Source organism: Oryctolagus cuniculus, chromosome 14, assembly GCF_964237555.1.
Source record: "Oryctolagus cuniculus chromosome 14, mOryCun1.1, whole genome shotgun sequence".
In the NCBI taxonomy this organism is placed as follows: Eukaryota; Metazoa; Chordata; class Mammalia; order Lagomorpha; family Leporidae; genus Oryctolagus; species Oryctolagus cuniculus.
In genome coordinates, this window is record NC_091445.1 from 31,347,624 (window position 1) to 31,353,646 (window position 6,023).

The following is a 6,023-nucleotide window of genomic DNA, read 5'->3' on the forward strand; positions in this document are numbered from 1 at the left end:
GAAGGCAGGAGCCAGGTGCTTCTCCTGGTCTCCCATGGGGTGCAGGGCCCAAGCACTTGGACCATCTTCCACTGCACTCCCGGGCCACAGCAGAGAGCTGGCCTGGAAGAGGGGCAACCGGGACAGAATCTGGCCCCCCGACCGGGACTAGAACCCAGTGTGCTGGCGCCTCAGGCGGAGGATTAGCCTATTGAGCCGTGGCGCCGGCCCGAGTGTGTCTTCTTAACACTAGTAGCCGGTCCAATTCCTACCCGTTGCCCACCAACTGGTCTATGGTTCCAGGCTGTCAGGGCCAAGGTGGGCCCCTCTGAATGCCAATTGCCCACCCACCCACTTTATATCAGAATGACCCATTGTGCTACATCTGTGCTGGGTTTGGAGCCAAGAATCTTTCTGGTTGGCCTAGGAGCCAGGCTGCCCAGATATCTGAGACAGTGCTCTCTCTCTCTGCCACATTCTTCACCTGATGGAACCAACACAGCCTGAAAGGAGGAAAAGGAGTAGGAGAAATAAAAGGAAAAAATAATAGCAGCTAATTTCTCAAACTTGTTTTCCTGCCACACACCCTAAAGAATAAACTGCTCCATTCAACAAACACAAAAGCATTAAGATGCTGAAGTCTGTGTATTCACATGCTAATTCAGGAGACAGAAAATACATCTCATTATCCCACAAGCACTGGCATATGGGTTCACTATTCATTCAGTGTGGTTTATATTTCTGTCAATAAACTTGTCTGAATTGGAGCTGTAAATTCACGTATTGAATATATTTTTTACAGTAGCACTCTCAATGTTAGAAATTACATTAATTATTCTTTTCTTAAATATACTTTTAACTCTTGTATTCTTAAAAGTTTCTGATTGTATGCTATTAGGAGCTATATAAGGATTTTCACATTTTAAGATTTTTCCTTAACCTTTCTGCTATTCATATTTAGTGGAAAAGGATAGGGTAGCATATAAAATACCACACAGAATGCATTTGATTATATAATCCTGCACAAACACAGCATAGTGTATACATAATCTCTATAAAGAGAATGAGGCTGGTGATTAAATTCTTAGAGATTATTTATGTGTGGAATATGGCTCCGGTGTTCGTGTTGGGAGCAAGCATCAGAAGTTCATAGGTGACTTCAGAGCAGACTGGGAGATAAAACATCGAGTCTGTTTTAGACACCCTTGCAGTTTCAAATAACACAGCAGACACCGACAAACATTAAGGTTGGACTCCTCAATTCATGATGTTGTCATGACAACAGATCTTGAAAACTGAAAGCGCGGATAAAAATGAACAGGAATTTAGGTTGTAGGTCTTGTACAAGGATCGAATCCTTAAATTTTTTTTTTTTTTTTAATGAAACCTCTCAATGGACAGAGATTCTGTAGGAGATCCCTCTGGGAAGCAGGCCCTCCCCCGCGGGTCTCACTCCTCTCTTTGCCTTCTAAGGCTTTCCCAATACAGCCTGCCCACCCAGCCTCGGAGCCTTCCAAATTCCATTCCTTAGTAGTGCAACAGAAACAGCTTGGAATGCTCCAAGAGAGCATTGAACAAGAAAGCAGAGCAAAACAAAACAAGAAATGTGAATATCTTTCAGCTCCCTGCATCATTTTTCAGAGTGACACGCAGGTACGGCTCTCTGGGCTTGGGCACTTTCTGGAACAGTGGCGAGGGAGACCCACCCACCCCCATTTTCCTGGGCCTTCCCTGCTTTTAGCACTGGAAACCCCATTCCTGGGAAAGCAAGCTGAGATGTGAGCATCTGGCCTGCCTGGTGAGGGGGCGGGATACCCTCCATGTCCTCTATTCTAGCCCTTCAACTTTTTCCCAGCCAACACCTCCAGTCCCTGTAGACTACAGGTGTTGAGAAGGTTGAAGGGGCCAGTCTCTGCCCAAGAATGGAAGGGTCCCACTTGCTCAAGTGTGGTAGTGTGGTTTCACCATGGTCTTCAACTGGCACCTTCAGAAATCAACTTATTAGTCACCACCACTTCCAAGGACCCCTCAAAAAGTTTATCAGCTGTGGGGTGGGCATTTGGCCCAGTTGGTTAAGCTGTCAGTTGACTGGCCTGCATCTCATGTGGGAGTGCAACTGGGTTCAAGTTCTGGCTCTGAGCCCATTTCCAGTTTCCTGATGATGGGCACCCCGGGAGGCAGAAGGTGATGGCTCAATGGTCGGTGATATCGGGAATGACCCCCTAAAATCTGTATCAAAATGTGGCCCCTTAGAGTTCCCCAGAAGTGCCACCTGGGATGCCACATGTGCTACCAGAATTTGGGGTGCCATACGATATCACCATATGCTTGCCATCCACGTGGGAGACCCGATTGAGTTCCCAGTTCCCAATTTCAGCCTGGCGCAGCTCTAGCTTTTGTGACATTTGGGGAATGAACCAGTGAGTGAGAGCTCTGATTCCCTCTCTCTTTCTCTCTGCTCCTCAACTTTCAAAGAAAATGTTTATCTTAAGAATCACAGCTTGGGGCTGGTGTTGTGGCATAGCAGGCAAAGCTGATGCCTGCGACACCAGCATCCTATATGGACACTGTTTCTAGACCCGCTTCTCCACTTCCAATCTAGCGCCCTACTAATGCTCCAGGGAAAGCCGTGGAAGATGACCCAAATGCTTGGACCCCTCCACACACATGAGAGACCCAGAAGCAACAAGCTCCTGTCTTCAGCCTGGCCCAGCCCTGGCCATTGCAGCCATTTGGGGAGTGAAGCAGCAGATGGAAGATTCTTTCTCACAAATGCCCTTTCTCTCTGTAACTCTCAAATAAATGAATAAATCATTTTTTAAAAGAATTTCAGGTGCAATATCAAAAGTAAATTAGATCTTTGGGTAGTAAAACAATAACAATTCAATTGAGTATTGTGTCAACAGTCAAAGGAAAGACATTCAAAAGGTGTTTGCCAAATAACCCAACAGACTTGGTCTTTTATGTATCACCTTGTTGTAGGGGAGACCCCCCAGGCTAGACCTGACCCAAGTTCTTCTCTGCATATAAGACAGAATGCAAGTAGGAGATGTAGAAGGAGGCAAACAGGAAAGTAGGATTTATTTAAAGGCAAAAGGAAGGCATAACCTCGTGAAGGAGCGCTGCAATGAACAAAGTTTGGGGTTGTCCTTTTATAAGATAGGGTGGTGCCTGGGGCAGCGTTTAATTGAATATTCAAAGAAGGCAGAGTTTGCAGTGCCCATACTCATGCCCCTTTGCTTGGCATCTTGCAAGTGTCACGGCATCTGGTGCATAATGGAGCTGCAGTGTGTACTGCAATACAGGGAAGTATCTGGTGCCCGGGGGAGGGAGGCTCAGGTGTATGAAGGGGCGCAGCTGTGCAAGCCTGCATGCAGCCTTGTTGGATTTCGGGGTCTTAAGCAGTGCTGCACTTTGCACAGAAGGGGGTGGGGCGTGGGCAGCGCAGGTCTGTGGCTCAGTTCCTCACTACCTGCCTGTCTACCTCTAACCTGGTAGCTTTGGGATCTGCAAGAAGAGAAGGCCTACACTTCCGGGAATGGAGAGTCCCTACCTGCACTTCAGGGGAAGAAAAGTCCTTGTCAAGGTCCCTGCGGGTGCCTAAGGGTCAACCAATGAGAATCAGACCTGCCTCAACCTTTAGCCCCCACGCCCTGTATCTATAAAAGGAGCCCTCCCAACCTCTGACGCGCGCGACTTCCCTGGCCCCCGCTCTGTTGGGACCCTGGAACCTCACCGGGGAGCAGAATCCCAATAAAAGCTTGTGAATTAATTGATTCATCTGCCTGGGAAGATTTGTTATGCACCGGACACCTTGCACAACCCACAAGTATGAGCCATGGTGAGGGCAAGGAGAGGTGGAGGACAGACTTTGCTAAAATTAGAGCTGCCACTCACCTCAGAGATGGGTGGGATTTTTATAAATCACTTTGATTCTTTTCTGATTCTTTTCTAATGCATACCCATTGCTATGATTTGAAAGTAGTTCGTCTCTGAAACTCATATTGGAGTTTAATCCCCGCTGTGAGGTGTTCCAACATGGAGATTCAGTCACTCTGCCGCTCAGAGGTGGGGCCCTGAACGATGGGGAGTATTGGATAGTGTCATCAAGGTGGAGCCCAGTGGCCTTTCAAGGAGAGGGAGAGACCAGCCAGTGCACACACGTCCTGTCCTTTGTTATGTGATGCCCTTTGTTGTCTCGTGACTCTGCCAACAAGAAACCTCTCCCCAGACACAACCCCTGACCCTGGACCAGGACTGTGACCCCCCCTCCCAAAAAAACCCTCTTTTCTGTACAGCTCAACTCATCTGCAGTATTTTTTTTTAAGATTTATTTTACTTATTTGAAATACAGAGTTACAAAGGAGGTAGAGCCAGAGGCGGGGGGGGGGGGGAATCTTCCATCCACTGGTTCACTCCCCAAATGACCACAACGGCCAGAGCCAAGCTGATCTGAAGCCAGGAGCCAGGAGGCTTTTCCCGGTCTCCCACATAGGCACAGGGGCGCAAGGACCTAGACCATCTTCTACTGCTTTCCCAGGCCATAGCAGAGAGCTGGATCAGAAGTGGAGCAGCCGGGACTAGAACCGGCGCCCATATGGGATGCCGGCACTGCAGGCCAGGGCTTTAACCTGCTACACCACAGTGCCGGCCCCCTGTAGTATTCTTAGTAACAGAAAATGGACTAATCTAGCCATATAAAAACAAATAATGAAAGCTACAGAATAGAGAAGACAATAAAAATCAACAATACCATCATTATACAGAAATATACACAGCTAACACTTGATCTTCTCTTCCTGACCTCTGTCAGGGCTCGCACAAATACACACACCTGTCATAGACTCTCAGGGAACATGTTGTTCTCACTTCTCCCTGTTTCTGTTTTCTGACATAACACTTGCTACTGACTGCAAGAGCTCCCCGTGCCTCCAAATCCCTCTGTGGCAGCGCTAGTCCTCCATGAGATGGGTTTTGGAGACAGGGTCTTTAGGAGATAATTAGGGTTAGATGAGGTCAAGAGGGTAGGACCCTCTTGAAGGTATTAGTGCCCTCATAAGAAGAAAAACCAGAGAGAGCCTGCACTCTCTGTCTCTCTCCACGTCGTTGAAGACGCGGTGAGGGGGCAGCCATTTCAAACCAACAGAAGAACATACACCAGGAACTAGATCAGCCAGTGTTTTGATCTTACATTTCCCAGTCACCCAAACTGAGAGAAACAAACGTTGTTTAAAGTACCCAGTCTCTGGTATTTGCTTATGGCAACCAGCACAGACCAAGACAGCATTTATTATAACAAGAAAATGTTCCCATGTAAACTGTTTTTCAAATGCAACATTTATAAAGAGCAGATAAAACATCCAAAACACAACATGACTGAACCAGTATTCATTTTACCAAATCATTATTTTAATTCATTTCAATATGTAATGCACATTTTGGTTGTCCTTTCTATTAAAAAAAAAAAAAAAGATTTGTTCAGTGATACACTCTTCCTCCAAGTAGCCAGGTATCTCAAAGATAAACGATGCCCCTCCGAGTTGCAGGCGTGGGCCAGCTGGTGTGGGAATAATACAATCCCCTTCTCCAGTGCCTGCTTCCAGCACTCAGGTGTGAAGGGACGTTCTGATGGAGAGGTTTTGGGGTGCTTTCTCCCCTCCACAACAGAGCTATAAGAGACAGCCTCTCTTCGTCCTCTCAATGTTGTGAACTGCGTGTTGCCACTGTACTTCTTGCCAGCTCTGAAAGTCGCTGAACAGATGAATGAAGCAGTTCTTTGACGACACTGATGAGTCACTGGATCGCAGCCCTGCAGCCCACCTCCTCTGCACTTCCTGATGTGCGAGACAAATATGCTCTTTATTTCTGAAATTGCAAATAAAATCATTCTGACATGAAATATTTTCTAAGTTTTGTTCTTAAGACAATCTTTGTGCATAAATCTTTGTCCATATCTATGTTTATTTCCTGGGTTTCTGAAGGGAAAGCCCTGAGCCAAAGGGTAATAACAGCTTTAATATTTTTCATATCTCTTGCTAAATTTG

General features: G+C 46.7%; 1 long non-coding RNA gene across 1 annotated transcript; it reads left to right on the forward strand.

The window, feature by feature from the left end:
- Positions 1-1,520: 1,520 nt before the first annotated feature.
- LOC138845215 (uncharacterized) lies at positions 1,521-2,806 on the forward strand. Its single transcript, XR_011382103.1, has 2 exons — positions 1,521-1,632; positions 2,582-2,806. It is a non-coding gene; the product is annotated as an uncharacterized lncRNA (long non-coding RNA).
- Positions 2,807-6,023: the final 3,217 nt, after the last annotated feature.